This window comes from Lampetra planeri, chromosome 39 (genome assembly GCF_965212315.1).
Source record: "Lampetra planeri chromosome 39, kcLamPlan1.2.h2, whole genome shotgun sequence".
Lineage (NCBI taxonomy): Eukaryota > Metazoa > Chordata > Hyperoartia > Petromyzontiformes > Petromyzontidae > Lampetra > Lampetra planeri.
Window position 1 is genome coordinate 5,861,302 of NC_136145.1, and position 17,329 is coordinate 5,878,630.

The following is a 17,329-nucleotide window of genomic DNA, read 5'->3' on the forward strand; positions in this document are numbered from 1 at the left end:
TCAACCCCGGCGTCCAAGAGTCCTCAACGATATTACACATGGATCCCCCTATATTAATAATCATGAGTGGGTGACGTCAGTCCACATCGAACAGCCCCCCTCATTAATAATCATGAACAGGTGACGTCCTCCAAATGGACACCCCGCCATTAATAATAATTGGCGTGTGACGTCACTCCACATGGGGGGGCGAGGCGCCTCCTCCCCCCTCCTCAGCGTCATACATTACCCAGAATACATTTTTAGGGGCTTGGCTCAAAAACCTGACCATCAGTTAAGTGTTTAATAATAAAAAAAGAATTTGTTAATTTCTTTTACAATTTTGAGTTTTAATCATATAGTTTTCATACATAACATCCATTCAGTTATTAATTATTATTATTATTACAGCCACGTAGAAGCTGGGCTTAAGACTTTCGTGACTGCAGGAATTAATATTTCTGGTTCTTTACCGAAAGAACCATAGAATACGTTAATGCCTTTGAAGGGCCCATAGAGTAAAGGTACAGGGATTTGGTTCGTATAGGGATAGTTGGAGCAACCCAACTCATACTTACCTGACAGGGGAGGCACCATGATCACTTAGGTGGTCCTCCCAGGGCGAGGCTCATCCATTGCACTGCGGGTGGGTTGACCCCTGCGTTCGCGCTATCTCCCGATGATAATGAAAAAATATATGTATATTTTAGTCACATTAAAGGTTTATAATATGCAAAAAATTGCTTGAAGGAGCACGAATGGGGAAGGTCATTATTTTTTGAGAATGCATTTAGCCAGAACAGACCCGTTGCCATCGTTAAACCGCGATTTAAAGCATTCATCTTCTTGGTTTTTTCGGTAAAGTCATTTCCATTCTACGTGACTTTACCGAAAGAACCAAGAAGATGAGCCCCCTCATTAATAATCATGAACAGGTGACGTCCTCCAAATGGACACCCCGCCATTATCATGAACAGGTGACGTCCTCCAAATGGACACCCCGCCATTAATATACAGGTAGGAACAATGTTCCACACTGCCCACCAGGGATGTATTGTGTGTCTGTCTGTCTGTCGTGCATAAATAAATATAAATACACACAGCTCTTTGATTGGTGGAGACCTTACAAAAAGCTCTTTGATTGGTGGAGACCTACTGCCGGGTACGGAGAGGGGAGGTGCCTAAGGGAGGAGGGACAGGGGAGAGGCCTAAGGAAGGGGGGAGTCATGAGAGGAGCCTGAGGGGGGGGGGATCAGAGGAGGGGCCTAAGGGAGGGGGGGTCAGGGGAGGGGCCTAAGGATATGGGGGGGTGGTCAGGGGAGGGGCCGAAGGGGGAGGGCTAAATGCATTCTCAAAAAATAATGACCTTCCCCATTAGTGCTCCTGTAAGCAATTTTTTGCATGTTATAAACCTTTCATGTGACTAAAATATATATCTATTTTTTCATCATTATCGGGGGATAGCGCGAACGCAGTCCCCCAGTACCACAAATTACACAGTCGAGTTTCCCGCATTTGGGGAAATCGCAGGGGTCAACCCCCCCGCAGTGCAATGGATGAGCCTCGCCCTGGGAGGACCACCTAAGTGATCATGGTGCCTCCCCTGTCAGGTAAGTATGAGTTGGGTTGCTCCCACTATCCCTATACGAGCCAGAACCCTGTACCTTTACTCTATGGGCCCTTCAAAGGCTTTAACGTATTCTATGGTTCTTTACCGAAAGAGCACTAATGGGGAAGGTCATTATTTATATTAATTCCTGCAGTCACGAAAGTTTTAAGCCCAGCTTCAATGTGGCTGTAATAAAAATAATAATAACTGAAGGGATGTTATATATGAAAACTATGTGAATAAAACTCTAATTTGTAACCGAAATTAACATCTTTTTTATAATTATTAAACACTTAACTGACGGTCAGGTTTTTGAGCAAAGACCCTAAAATGTATTCTGGGTAATGTATAGCTCACCTCTGGTTCTGTAAGTTTTGTCGGGCGATGAGAATCCTGGCCACACCTATCACCATAATCTGTGAAATTTTAACCGGTCCCTGGCCAAAGTGGCGAAGTATGGTTAAACAGCCTCCATGACCCATACGAAAAAAAATTGCATTTTCTTTCATATAATCATTCTTGATGTTAACTCCACAACTGATAGGTATATTGCCACATGTGCATTTTGTAAAACAAATAGGTATGCGAAAGCAGGCCAACCATTTCCAACTCGCCTTTTGTCCGTCCAAGGATGGGTGTAATTGAGTAAATCTGAAACTTGCAAGCGAAAAGCAGACCGCGATGTGATATTCATTGCATCAATTCGTGTGCAATTTGTAAGGCCGCGGTGACACAGACTTATTTCATTTAACAGTTATAACACCTTGTTCCTCATGACGTCCTTTTTACTTCTATGTCTCAATAGCGCTACGGAGATCGCGTGACGTGAGGGTTCTGCCTTTGTAGTGAGGGTTGTAAGTTGACGCCGAGGATGGGGGAGGAGGCGCCTCGCCCCCCCATGTGGAGTGACGTCACCCGCTAATTATTAATAGAGGGGTGTCCATTTGGAGGACGTCACTTCTTCATGATTTTTAATGAGGGGGGCTGTTCGATGTGAGGTGACATCACCTGCTCATGGTTATTAATGAGGGGGAGGGGGTGCAACATATGGAGTGACGTCACCCGCTAATTATTAACACGTTCCTTCGGAGTGGGCAAGTAGGAACTTGGTTGGACAGCGCATTCGTGCGATCCGTGTCACGCGGCGCAAGCTGCGTGGGGCGGCGCGTCACGTGGTGCTGAGCCTGCCCGAAGCGCTCTATGAAATACAAATCGAGGGCGTGGCCATGCACGACAGACAGACAAATAATCCCTGGTGGGCAGTGTGTAACTGTTGTTCCTACCTGTAAAATATTAATGGCGGGGTGTCCATTTGGAGGACGTCACCTGTTCATGATTATTAATGAGGGGGGGGGGGTGCGAAATGTGAAGTGACGTCACCCGCTCATGGTTATTAATGAGGGTGGATCCATGTGTAGGACGTCACCTGCTCATGATTTTTAATGAGGGGGGCTGGCCGACGCTGGAGTGACGTCACACGAGGGACACAAAGACATTCTTGACTCATTATAGGTAGTAACGAGTTTAACGATGGCAATGGTTTGTTCTGGCTAAATGCATTCTCAAAAAATAATGACCTTCCCCATTCGTGCTCCTGCAAGCAATTTTTTGCATGTTATAAACCTTTAATGTGACTAAAATATCATGATTATTAATGAGGGGGGCTGGCCGACGTGGAGTGACGTCACACGAGGGACACACAGACATTCATAGCTAATTAAAGTAGTAAATAGTTTAACGATGGCAATGGTTTGTTTTGCCAAACTGCATTCACAAAAAATAATGACCTTCCCCATTATAATGCTCCTGCAAGCAATCTTTTTGCATGTTATAAACCTTTAATGTGACTCAAAAATATTGTTTTTTATTATTATCGGGGGATTGCGCGAACGCGTCACTTCTTCATGATTTTTAATGAGGGGGGCTGTTCGATGTGAGGTGACATCACCTGCTCATGGTTATTAATGAGGGGGAGGGGGTGCAACATATGGAGTGACGTTACCCGCTAATTATTGTAATGCGGGCGAAAGCGACCTTCCGGATGTGACGTCACGAGGAGGCGGAGCCAGGTGACGTGGGTGAAAGGTAGGGGGTCCTTAAGCGGATAAACCGGAAGGAGAAGGCAGTCGGGGTGTGAATGGAAAGGTGTGGGGCCACGCGGGCGTACGAGCCGAGGGGGCACCGTCAGAAGCGGGAGCCAACCCTGGGAACAGTAGGGAGCTACTGGGAGGTGTAAAGCTGCAGACAGAGATAGGCAGTAAGGCTGTGTGTGAGGGGCAGCGAGGTGGCTGCCGAGAGTCGCAGGAGCAACGAGAAGGCGAGACAGCACGAGGCTGTCAGAGCTGCAGCAGGAACAGCCAAGGGAGCTGTGTGAGAGTACAGCAGCGGAGCTGCTGTGGGGCTGCAAGAGCGACAAGAACAGCAGCGGGGCTGCTGATGTGGACTGGAGTGACATCGGAACCAGCACAGAGAGAATAAGAGAGACAGCCGTGTGGGAACGCAGTACGGACCGAATAAAGGACACTGAGCCAGATATCGTGGTCAAGTCTTTTATTACACTGGGGTCAGAAGTGAAACGGCATGTCTAAGCAAGTAAGGAAGAAAATTCCCCAGGCGCCAGCATCGGCTTCTTCGTCCGACGACGACGAATTCCCTCCGACCACGGATTCTGCTGGGGTGGTGGAGGAGAGCCCTGCTGAGGCGAGCACGGGGACGGGCGTGGAAGATGTCGGCGCGATGGCGGGTCCGTCAACAACATCGGACGCTGACCAAAGATGGCAACAGGTGGCAGAACAACTGGAGACACTCAAGGACGTCTTGGCGCATCTATGTCACCTCGTTACGCCAAGGACGACGATGGAACGAGAAGGTGCTCCACGGGCCGCCACGTTGCCTGCCCTGCCGCCGCCATTGGCCACGCGGCAAGAAGACGCCATCTTGCGCGCTCCGCGGCGCCAAACCGCCATCTTGGCCACGCCGCGGGCCGACGCCATTTTGAATTTGCCTCCAGAACAACCATCATTGGAAGACGGCGTAAAGAGGAGTCGGAGTCGCCACCTTACTACAGTTAAGGAATTCTCTATCGGGGGCGATTGGAGCGCTTTCGCCTGCCGATTTTTGGCGGCGGTTCGTTCAGCAAGATGGACCGATGCGGAGGCCTTGGAAGTGTTGCCGACTCTACTGGACGACGAATCTGTTCGATTTTTCCGTTCCATAACGGCCGATAAGAAGAAGACTTTATGTGGAGTTTTTGAGGAAATGGCCGACGCCTATGAGCCACCTGACGACGCGCATCGGCGATTCGCTCAACGACAACGAGCACCCGAAGAATCGCCCGTGGCGTTCAGGGGTGCGGTGTTGGAGCTGGCCATGGCAGCATATCCTGAGACGCCACAGGATCTGCTCGAGCCTCTCATATTGGGAAAAATGCTGGAGCTGTCTCGGGATCTGGGGATCCCCATGCCTGTGTGTGGGCATGAGAAGCTCACGTCCCGGGCGGCAGCAAAGTGTCTGGATGCGCAGTTTAATCTTCGTCGCTGGAAGCAAGTGGCGGCATGGACGGGTGGGCCCGTCAAGGAAGGAGGCGCGATGGGGTGGGACCCCACAAGGGCGATCTATGTGCCGGATGAGCGGGGTCCACAGGAGCTGACGGCTGCCTCCTCTCCATGGTCGGGACGCGGAGGGCCGGGGCCGCACGCTACGCCATCGGGACGGGGCCGCCGGGATGCAAGACCTGCGCTTCGGCGCAACGAGGCCGATTGCTTCCGCTGCGGCCGTAGGGGCCATTACGCCAAAGATTGCGGGGCCCGCTTCCCGGGTCCGCCGCAGCAGGAGCCCACAACACCGGACAAGCCGACCAAGGAACCTCCGAAACAGGCATGTCGGCACGCACCAGACACTCGGCAAGGCTTTACACCTCACCCACCACCTGTGTTGCGCGATCCTATTGTTGTTGTTAAAAAAAGGCCATCGACGGGGCCTTGTCATTCAGTTACGCAGTGGCGCAAATTGGCACGGAGAGTTGTCGCGGCCGCTACGGGTTCATCCACTGTACCGGGGTCCATACAAGGTGTGGACGTGCGCATTTTGGTCGACTCGGGAGCGTCTGCGACTATTATTTCGGATGTCATTTTCCATCTGTTGGGCATTCCGCCGGGGGCTGTGCGTCCGGTTTATGGGTCTTGCGTCGCTGCGAACGGGGGTAGTATGGGTATCGTGGGACAGGTGGATGCTAAGATATCTATAGGGGATGTGTCGGCTTCGGGCGTTGTGTTAATATCGAGATCTTTGGCGGTTCCTTGCTTACTAGGCACGGATTTTTTGGCTAAGATGCCCATTTTGATTAAAATCAATGAGAATTGCATTGAATTGCCGGGGGGCCGTCGAATCTCGTTTCTGCCGTCGGCCTGGGGGCGACCTGCTTCGGCCGTACAGGTGCAGGCGCTGTCCGTCGCATCTGTGGACATCCCACCTGGTTCACAGATGCTTATACCCTTGCGGTATCGGAAGCCCCTGCCCAATCGGCTAGGAGCATTAGGGGTCTTGTTGTCACCATCCGCCACGATAACAACGGGATTGGCGTTAGTTGGGGCACAGACCATCGTCCGGCCGGATCAATTACCGGTTTTACAGGTGCTTAATGCGGGGGTGGAAAACATCCGTGTTCCGGCCGGTACGGTTGTGGCACATGCCACTACGGCGTTTGCGACGCACGATTGTCCGCATCGCCGGGGAGTGGTCGCTGGTGTTTCCGAGCCAAGGGGTTCGGATAATCGTTGGATCGCTACCTTATGTGACGAAAATTCTTCCCTGTCCGTGGGGCAACGTGATGCGCTGCGTAAATTGTTGCTGACGTATTCGGATGTGTTCAGCTCCGACGATTTGGATTTGGGACGCACATCGTTGCTTTCCCATCACATTGAGACGGGCGACGCTGCCCCTATTCGGTTAAATTCGCATCGGATGAGTCCAGCGGAGCGAGAACACGTTCGGGGGGCGGTGGAAGACATGTTGGCTGCGGACATTATATCGCCATCTAACAGCCCATGGGGCGCTCCTGTGGTCTTGGTTAAGAAAAAGGATGGCAACTTGCGATTTTGTGTCGATTTCCGGAAATTGAATAAGATATCGGTGGCAGATGCGTACCCCCTGCCGCGTATGGACGACTCCCTTGACGCATTGTCGGGGGCTAAGTTCTTTTCCACACTGGACCTCTCTTCGGGATTTTGGCAGCTTCCCCTTGACGAGTCCTCACGGGAGAAAACCGCATTCCGTACGCCGCAGGGGTTATTTCAATTCAACTGCCTCCCGATGGGATTGAATGCGGCCCCTGCTACATTTCAAAGATTGATGGAGCTCGTTTTGACGGGGTTGCAGTGGGAGACGTGTCTTATATATTTGGACGATATTATTGTGTTCAGCCGCACATTTGAGGAACATTTAACGCGGCTGGAGACAGTGTTCACGAGGATGCGCTCTGCCAATTTGAAATTCAAACCAAAGAAATGCCACCTACTGCAACGGTCCGTCCGTTATTTGGGGCACATTGTGAGTGCAGAGGGAGTGTCCACGGATCCGGAAAAGACGGCGTGTGTCCGGGATTGGCCGACTCCGACCTCTGTGGGGGATGTTCGGCGGTTTTTGGGATTTGCCTCGTATTACCGAAGATTTGTGCCGGGGTTTGCGACGATTGCGAGGCCCTTGCATCTCCTTACGGGTAAAGGACGGAAATTTGTTTGGGGAGAGCCGGAAGAGGCGGCCTTTCGGAGTCTGCGTGATCTATTGGCTACGGCCCCGACATTGGATTATCCCGATTTTGATCGCCCTTTCATTCTTGATACGGACGCGAGTGACACAGGTATTGGGGCGGTATTATCACAGTCTAAAGGGGGCGTAGAGCGCGTCGTGGCGTATGGTAGCCGAGTCTTGTCGCCTGCGGAAACACGCTACTGTGTCACTCGTAGAGAACTTTTGGCGGTTGTTTTTTTCCTACGGCAATTTCGACCGTACCTTTACGGTCGTTCTTTTATTGTGCGTACGGATCATGCGGCCTTGCAATATGCACTTAAAATGGACCAGCCATCGGGACAGTGGGCACGTTGGTTGGACACGCTGCAGGAATTTTCCTTCCAAATTCAACATCGGAAGGGAGTGCGCCATGCGAACGCTGACGCACTTTCCAGATTACCAGGGCGCGCCCCTTGTAAATGTGCGTCGGAGACGCATAGGTGTTCGCCGATTCTAAACCCCCCTCAGCCGCTTACGTTGGCCGTCGAGAAGTCGGATACTCCGATGGAACCGGGACCGACTGACGGGGTTTTGAATCTGCCGCGGTCTGTCTGGATTCGGGAACAGATGATGGACGAGTCGTTGTTGTCCATGCGGAAGCGGTCTATGAGGGACAATGGGAGTCCGAGTTCGGCTGTGGGGCCGCGAACCGCTCTCCGAGATGGTCTGCTTATGTGGCAAGAAAGGTTCCAGGAAAGCTGGCGTGTGGTGGTACCAACGTCCTTGCGATTTGAGTTGATTAGAACTCTCCATTGTGACACACTATTGCATTTAGGGGTGCAGAAGACTCTGTTGACGTTACAACGTCATTATTTTTGGCACGGCATGGCGACAGATGTCGTAGGGCACGTGCGCGCGTGCCCTGAATGCGCCCGGCGTAAGCCGCCTAAACATCCTTACGTGCCGCCTCTCCAGTCGATTCAGGTGTCTCGAGTCAATGAATTGGTGGCACTGGACATATTGGGACCATTCCCACCATCGGCGAGGGGAAATAAATATTTGCTGGTAGGGGTTGAGTATCTCTCCCGTTGGCCGATGGCCTGGCCGTTGCCCAATCAGTCGGCCGCGGCCATCACCGACGCCTTTTTGTTTGGGTACATTATGGACAAGGGGGCGCCTGAGAGACTCCTCACGGACCAGGGCCGAAATTTCTCTTCTAAATTATTGGCTGAAGTGTGCGCAGGCCTTGGGACTAAGAAGATACGGACATCTCCATACCATCCGCAGACGGATGGTATGGTTGAGCGGCTGAACAGGACATTGTCTGCCATGCTTTGCCATACTGTGAGTGAACAGCAATCAGATTGGGATCTGCACATCCCCGGAGTGCTTTCGGCGTACAGGATGACGCCCCATGCGGCTACAGGGTATTCGCCGTTTTACCTTATGTATGGTCGGGAAAACGTGCCTCCGGTGGATGTGCAATTGGGTACTGGGGTGAAGGGACCTCGTAAACCACTCCCTGAATACATTCAGGACACGGTTCGCCGGGTTACGGAGGCGCGGGAAAACGCCCGCGTGGCTACGGCCAAAGCCCAGGCCCGGAACGAGCGATATGCTCGGCGGTCTGAGGGGGAGTGCCCCTGGAAGGTGGGAGACCTGGCCTGGCTCCATTGCCCGCAGGTGCGGCCGGGGACCTCTCCTAAATTGCACAAACCTTGGCATGGTCCTGTGCGCCTCATTGAGGTTCCCAATCCACAGTCGGCGCGCGTTCAGATTGGGTTTCGCCGTTGGTTTGTTCATACATCGCGGTTAAAACCATACGTTGCTCCCCTACGTGATGCGTCATCTCCCAATGTTGCCTTGCCGGGGTCTGTTGCTGCCGACTCTCCCCTGCCTGCGTCCACTGATCTTGCTCGAGCGCCTGTCGTACCTGTTCCAGACAGGTCGGCCGTGACACCGAGGGGGAGGAGTGGGCCTGTTCGGAGGGCGCCTGCCAGGGCTGCGGGACCTTCGAGCCCTGCAGCCCTTCCGACCCCGCTGCAGGCGCATTCGCGGAATACGACCAAGACTGATTCGTCAGGGACACGAGACGTCGGTGGACTTCCAATCGCAGCAGGGGAATTACCCCCTGTCATTCCTCGTGTTCCATCGCGTCCCCGTTCTACAAGTGGGCCGCCGACCGTCCGGGACGGGCCGGCGACCCGCACTCGTTCCAAATCGCTTACGTTTCGTTGATTGTATGTTGTTATTGTTCTTGTTCTTGCCGTCGTATTTATCGCATGCTTTCGTACGTTCGTCGATGTTACTTGTGTGTTGTTCTTGTTGTTATATTGCATGCTTAGTGTCCTTTAAGGGGGAAGGTCGGTTCACCGCATTACGCTTTGGTGTTGTTCAGCCGAGGTCGGCTGGGTTTTTTCTATGGGGGAGGGTGGTGTAATGCGGGCGAAAGCGACCTTCCGGATGTGACGTCACGAGGAGGCGGAGCCAGGTGACGTGGGTGAAAGGTAGGGGGTCCTTAAGCGGATAAACCGGAAGGAGAAGGCAGTCGGGGTGTGAATGGAAAGGTGTGGGGCCACGCGGGCGTACGAGCCGAGGGGGCACCGTCAGAAGCGGGAGCCAACCCTGGGAACAGTAGGGAGCTACTGGGAGGTGTAAAGCTGCAGACAGAGATAGGCAGTAAGGCTGTGTGTGAGGGGCAGCGAGGTGGCTGCCGAGAGTCGCAGGAGCAACGAGAAGGCGAGACAGCACGAGGCTGTCAGAGCTGCAGCAGGAACAGCCAAGGGAGCTGTGTGAGAGTACAGCAGCGGAGCTGCTGTGGGGCTGCAAGAGCGACAAGAACAGCAGCGGGGCTGCTGATGTGGACTGGAGTGACATCGGAACCAGCACAGAGAGAATAAGAGAGACAGCCGTGTGGGAACGCAGTACGGACCGAATAAAGGACACTGAGCCAGATATCGTGGTCAAGTCTTTTATTACATTATTAACACGTTCCTTCGGAGTGGGCAAGTAGGAACTTGGTTGGACAGCGCATTCGTGCGATCCGTGTCACGCGGCGCAAGCTGCGTGGGGCGGCGCGTCACGTGGTGCTGAGCCTGCCCGAAGCGCTCTATGAAATACAAATCGAGGGCGTGGCCATGCACGACAGACAAACAAATAATCCCTGGTGGGCAGTGTGTAACTGTTGTTCCTACCTGTAAAATATTAATGGCGGGGTGTCCATTTGGAGGACGTCACCTGTTCATGATTATTAATGAGGGGGGGGGGGTGCGAAATGTGAAGTGACGTCACCCGCTCATGGTTATTAATGAGGGTGGATCCATGTGTAGGACGTCACCTGCTCATGATTTTTAATTAGGGGGGCTGGCCGACGCTGGAGTGACGTCACACGAGGGACACAAAGACATTCTTGACTCATTATAGGTAGTAACGAGTTTAACGATGGCAATGGTTTGTTCTGGCTAAATGCATTCTCAAAAAATAATGACCTTCCCCATTCGTGCTCCTGCAAGCAATTTTTTGCATGTTATAAACCTTTAATGTGACTAAAATATCATGATTATTAATGAGGGGGGCTGGCCGACGTGGAGTGACGTCACACGAGGGACACACAGACATTCATAGCTAATTAAAGTAGTAAATAGTTTAACGATGGCAATGGTTTGTTTTGCCAAACTGCATTCACAAAAAATAATGACCTTCCCCATTATAATGCTCCTGCAAGCAATCTTTTTGCATGTTATAAACCTTTAATGTGACTCAAAAATATTGTTTTTTATTATTATCGGGGGATTGCGCGAACGCAGTCCCCCAGTATCACAAATTACACAGTCGAGTTTCCCGCATTTGGGAAATCGCAGAGGTCAACCCACCCGCAGTGCAATGGATGAGCCTCGCCCTGGGAGGACCACCTAAGTGATCATGGTGCCTCCCCTGTCAGGTAAGTATGAGTTGGGTTGCTCCCACTATCCCTATACGAACCAGAACTCTGCACCTTTACTCTATGGGCCATTCAAAGGCTTTAACGTATTCTATGGTTCTTTTGGTAAAGAACCAGAAATATTAATTCCTGCATTCACGAAAGTCATAAGCCCAGCTTCTATGTGGCTGTAATTAAAAAAAGTGTAATAAATGAATGGATGTTATATATGAAAACTATTTGAATAAAACTCGAATTTGTAAACGAAATTAAACTTCTTTTTTATTATAATTAAACACGTAACTGACGGTCAGGTTTTTGAGCAAAGATCCTAAAATGTATTCTGGGTAATGTATATCTCACCTCTGGTTCTATAAGTTTTGTCGGGCGATGAAAATCCTGGCCACACCTATCACCATAATCTGTGAAATTTTAACCGGTCCTTGGCCAAAGTGGCGAAGGATGGTTAAACAGCCTTCATGACCCATACGAAAAAAATTATCAAATTCTTTCATATAATTATTCTTGATGTTAACTCCAGAACTGATAGGTATATTGCCACATGTGCATTTTGTAAAACAAATAGGTATGCGAAAGCAGGCCAAACATTTCCAACTTGTTTTTTGCCCGTCCAAGGACGGGTGTATTTCCGTAAATCTGAAACTTGCAAGCGAAAATCAGACCGCGACGTGATATTCATTGCATCAATTCGTGTGCAATTTGGAAGGCCGCGGTGACACAGACTTATTTCATTTAACAGTTATAACACCATATTCATCATGACGTCCTTTTTACTTCTATGTCTCAATAGCGTTACGGAGATCGCGTGACGTGAGGGTTCTGCCTTTGTAGTGAGGGTTGTAAGTTGACGCTGAGGAGGGGGGAGGAGGCGCCTCGCCCCCCATGTAGAGTGACGTCACCCGCTAATTAATAATAGAGGGGTTATTATGTTTAATTTGTATTATTGTATTACTTCCCTTCTACGTGACTTTACCGAAAGAACCAAGAAGATAGGGGTGTCCATTTGGAGGAAGTCACCTCTTCATGATTATTAATGAGGGAGCTGTTCGATGTGGAGTGACATCACCTGCTCATGGTTATTAATGAGGGGGGAGGGGGTGCAACATGTGGAGTGACGTCACCCGCTCATGATTATAAATGACGGAGGATCCATGTGGAGGACGTCACCTGTTCATGATTATTAATTAGGGGGGCTGGCCGACGTGGAGTGCCATCACGCGAGGGACACACAGACATTCTTGACTCATTACAGCAGTAAATAGTCTACCGATGGAAACTGTCTGTTCTGGCTAAATACATCATCAAAAAATAATGACCTTTCCCATTAGTGCTCCTGCAAGCAATTTTTTGCATGTTATAAACCTTTAATGTGACTAAAAAATATTGTTTTTCATTATTATCGGGGGATAGCGCGAACGCAGTCCCCCAGTACCACAAATTACACAGTCGAGTTTCCCGCATTTGGGGAAATCGCAGGGGTCAACCCACCCGCAGTGCAATGGATGAGCCTCGCCCTGGGAGGACCACCTAAGTGATCATGGTGCCTTCCCTGTCAGGTAAGTATGAGTTGGGTTGCTCCAACTATCCCTATACGAACCAGAACCCTGCACCTTTACTCTATGGGCCCTTCAAAAGTTTTTACGTATTTTATGGTTCTTTCGGTAAAGAACCATAGAATTTTAATTCCTGCAGTCAGAAAAGTTTTAAGACCAGCGTCTACGTGGCTGTAATAAAAATAATAATAAATGAATGGATGTTATATATGAAAACTATATGAATGAAACTATAATTTGTAAACGAAATTAAAATCTTTTTTATTATTATTAAACACTTAACTGACGGTCAGGTTTTTGAGCAAAGACTCTAAAATGTATTCTGGGTTGTGTATATCTCACCTCTGGTTCTGTAAGTTTTGTTGGGCGATGAGAATCCTGGCCACACCTATCACCATAATCTGTGAAATTATAACCGGTCCCTGTCCAAAGTGCCTAAGTATGGTTAAACGGCCTCCATGACCCATACGTAAAAAATTATCATTTTCTTTCATAACACGTTCCTTCGGAGTGGGCAGGTAGGAACTTGGTTGGACAGCGTATTCGTGCACGACAGACAGACAAATAATTCCTGGTGGGGAGTGTGGAACCTGTTGTTCCTACCTGTGTACAAGATAACTTGACTTGAGGTAGCCAGGCAGACAGCCAGGTAGCCAGCCCCCTTAACTATCGGCCCCTCCCCCTTGCTTAGGCACCTCCCCCTCCCCCCTTCGGCCCCTCCCCTGACCACCCCCCCATATCCTTAGGCCCCTCCCCTGACCCCCCCTCCCTTAGGCCCCTCCTCTGATCCCCCCCCTCAGGCTCCTCTCATTACTCCCCCCTTCCTTAGGCCCCTCCCCTGTCCCTCCTCCCTTAGGCACCTCCCCTCTCCGTACCTGGCAGTAGGTCTCCACCAATCAAAGAGCTGTTTGTAAGGTCTCCACCAATCAAAGAGCTGTGTGTATTATATATTTATTTATGCACGACAGACAGACAGACAGTCAGACAGACAGACAATAAATCCCTGGTGGGCAGTGTGGAACATTGTTCCTACCTGTATAATCATTCCTGATGTTAACTCCACAACTGATAGGTATATTGACACATGTGCATTTTGTAAAACAAATAGGTATGCGAAAGCAGGCCAAACATTTCCAACTAGCCTTTGTCCGTCCAAGGATGGGTGTAATTGAATAAATCTGAAACTTGCAAGCGAAATGCAGACCGTGACGTGATATTCATTGCATCAATTCGTGTGCAATTTGGAAGGCCGCGGTGACACAGACTTATTTCATTTAACAGTTATAACACCTTGTTCCTCATGACGTCCTTTTTACTTCTATGTCTCAATAGCGCTACGGAGATCGCGTGACGTGAGGGTTCTGCCTTTATATTGAGGGTTGTAAGTTGACGCTGAGGATGGGGGAGGAGGCGCCTCGCACCCCATGTGGAGTGACGTCACCCGCTAATTATTAATGGAGGGGTGTCCTGGAGGACGTCACCTCTTCATGATTTTTAATGAGGGGGGCTGTTCGATGTGAGGTGACATCACCTGCTCATGGTTATTAATGAGGGGGAGGGGGTGCAACATATGGAGTGACGTCACCCGCTAATTATTAACACGTTCCTTCGGAGTGGGCAGGTAGGAACTTGGTTGGACAGCGCATTCGTGCGATCCGTGTCACGCGGCGCAAGCTGCGTGGGGCGGCGCGTCACGTGGTGCTGAGCCTGCCCGAAGCGCTCTATGAAATACAAATCGAGGGCGTGGCCATGCACGACAGACAGACAAATAATCCCTGGTGGGCAGTGTGTAACTGTTGTTCCTACCTGTAAAATATTAATGGCGGGGTGTCCATTTGGAGGACGTCACCTGTTCATGATTATTAATGAGGGGGGGGGGGTGCGAAATGTGAAGTGACGTCACCCGCTCATGGTTATTAATGAGGGTGGATCCATGTGTAGGACGTCACCTGCTCATGATTTTTAATGAGGGGGGCTGGCCGACGCTGGAGTGACGTCACACGAGGGACACAAAGACATTCTTGACTCATTATAGGTAGCAACGAGTTTAACGATGGCAATGGTTTGTTCTGGCTAAATGCATTCTCAAAAAATAATGACCTTCCCCATTCGTGCTCCTGCAAGCAATTTTTTGCATGTTATAAACCTTTAATGTGACTAAAATATCATGATTATTAATGAGGGGGGCTGGCCGACGTGGAGTGACGTCACACGAGGTACACACAGACATTCATAGCTAATTAAAGTAGTAAATAGTTTAACGATGGCAATGGTTTGTTTTGCCAAACTGCATTCACAAAAAATAATGACCTTCCCCATTATAATGCTCCTGCAAGCAATCTTTTTGCATGTTATAAACCTTTAATGTGACTCAAAAATATTGTTTTTTATTATTATCGGGGGATAGCGCGAACGCAGTCCCCCAGTATCACAAATTACACAGTCGAGTTTCCCGCATTTGGGGAAATCGCAGAGGTCAACCCACCCGCAGTGCAATGGATGAGCCTCGCCCTGGGAGGACCACCTAAGTGATCATGGTGCCTCAACTGTCAGGTAAGTATGAGTTGGGTTGCTCCCACTATCCCTATACGAACCAGAACTCTGCACCTTTACTCTATGGGCCATTCAAAGGCTTTAACGTATTCTATGGTTCTTTTGGTAAAGAACCAGAAATATTAATTCCTGCATTCACGAAAGTCATAAGCCCAGCTTCTATGTGGCTGTAATTAAAAAAAGTGTAATAAATGAATGGATGTTATATATGAAAACTATTTGAATAAAACTCGAATTTGTAAACGAAATTAAACTTCTTTTTTATTATAATTAAACACTTAACTGACGGTCAGGTTTTTGAGCAAAGATCCTAAAATGTATTCTGGGTAATGTATATCTCACCTCTGGTTCTATAAGTTTTGTCGGGCGATGAAAATCCTGGCCACACCTATCACCATAATCTGTGAAATTTTAACCGGTCCTTGGCCAAAGTGGCGAAGGATGGTTAAACAGCCTTCATGACCCATACGAAAAAAATTATCAAATTCTTTCATGTAATTATTCTTGATGTTAACTCCAGAACTGATGTATAGGTATATTGCCACATGTGCATTTTGTATAACAAATAGGTATGCGAAAGCAGGCCAAACATTTCCAACTTGTTTTTTGCCCGTCCAAGGACGGGTGTATTTCTGTAAATCTGAAACTTGCAAGCGAAAAGCAGACCGCGACGTGATATTCATTGCATCAATTCGTGTGCAATTTGGAAGGCCGCGGTGACACAGACTTATTTCATTTAACAGTTATAACACCATATCCATCATGACGTCCTTTTTACTTCTATGTCTCAATAGCGTTACGGAGATCGCGTGACGTGAGGGTTCTGCCTTTGTAGTGAGGGTTGTAAGTTGACGCTGAGGAGGGGGGAGGAGGCGCCTCGCCCCCCATGTAGAGTGACGTCACCCGCTAATTAATAATAGAGGGGTTATTATGTTTAATTTGTATTATTGTATTACTTCCCTTCTACGTGACTTTACCGAAAGAACCAAGAAGATAGGGGTGTCCATTTGGAGGAAGTCACCTCTTCATGATTATTAATGAGGGAGCTGTTCGATGTGGAGTGACATCACCTGCTCATGGTTATTAATGAGGGGGGAGGGGGTGCAACATGTGGAGTGACGTCACCCGCTCATGATTATAAATGACGGAGGATCCATGTGGAGGACGTCACCTGTTCATGATTATTAATTAGGGGGGCTGGCCGACGTGGAGTGCCGTCACGCGAGGGACACACAGACATTCTTGACTCATTACAGCAGTAAATAGTCTACCGATGGCAACTGTCTGTTCTGGCTAAATGCATCATCAAAAAATAATGACCTTTCCCATTAGTGCTCCTGCAAGCAATTTTTTGCATGTTATAAACCTTTAATGTGACTAAAAAATATTGTTTTTCATTATTATCGGGGGATAGCGCGAACGCAGTCCCCCAGTACCACAAATTACACAGTCGAGTTTCCCGCATTTGGGGAAATCGCAGGGGTCAACCCACCCGCAGTGCAATGGATGAGCCTCGCCCTGGGAGGACCACCTAAGTGATCATGGTGCCTCCCCTGTCAGGTAAGTATGAGTTGGGTTGCTACCACTATCCCTATACGAACCAGAACTCTGCACCTTTACTCTATGGGCCATTCAAAGGCTTTAACGTATTCTATGGTTCTTTTGGTAAAGAACCAGAAATATTAATTCCTGCATTCACGAAAGTCATAAGCCCAGCTTCTATGTGGCTGTAATTAAAAAAAGTGTAATAAATGAATGGATGTTATATATGAAAACTATTTGAATAAAACTCGAATTTGTAAACGAAATTAAACTTCTTTTTTATTATAATTAAACACTTAACTGACGGTCAGGTTTTTGAGCAAAGATCCTAAAATGTATTCTGGGTAATGTATATCTCACCTCTGGTTCTATAAGTTTTGTCGGGCGATGAAAATCCTGGCCACACCTATCACCATAATCTGTGAA

At 49.2% G+C, this 17,329-nt stretch overlaps 5 non-coding genes and 1 pseudogene across 5 annotated transcripts; 1 reads left to right on the forward strand and 5 right to left on the reverse strand.

Annotated features, from left to right (window-relative positions):
* The first annotated feature begins 549 nt into the window (after positions 1 to 549).
* On the forward strand, positions 550 to 691 carry LOC144731659 (U1 spliceosomal RNA; annotated as a pseudogene).
* A 742-nt stretch (positions 692 to 1,433) lies between these two features.
* Positions 1,434 to 1,597, reverse strand: LOC144731646 (U1 spliceosomal RNA). Its single transcript, XR_013587983.1, has one exon. It is a non-coding gene; the product is annotated as a U1 spliceosomal RNA (small nuclear RNA).
* A 9,503-nt stretch (positions 1,598 to 11,100) lies between these two features.
* Positions 11,101 to 11,263, reverse strand: LOC144731651 (U1 spliceosomal RNA). Its single transcript, XR_013587988.1, has one exon. It is a non-coding gene; the product is annotated as a U1 spliceosomal RNA (small nuclear RNA).
* Positions 11,264 to 12,655: 1,392 nt separating this feature from the next.
* Positions 12,656 to 12,819, reverse strand: LOC144731652 (U1 spliceosomal RNA). Its single transcript, XR_013587989.1, has one exon. It is a non-coding gene; the product is annotated as a U1 spliceosomal RNA (small nuclear RNA).
* A 2,386-nt stretch (positions 12,820 to 15,205) lies between these two features.
* On the reverse strand, positions 15,206 to 15,369 carry LOC144731658 (U1 spliceosomal RNA). Its single transcript, XR_013587995.1, has one exon. It is a non-coding gene; the product is annotated as a U1 spliceosomal RNA (small nuclear RNA).
* A 1,396-nt stretch (positions 15,370 to 16,765) lies between these two features.
* On the reverse strand, positions 16,766 to 16,929 carry LOC144731636 (U1 spliceosomal RNA). The gene has a single exon (XR_013587973.1). It is a non-coding gene; the product is annotated as a U1 spliceosomal RNA (small nuclear RNA).
* Between the last annotated feature and the right edge of the window lie 400 nt (positions 16,930 to 17,329).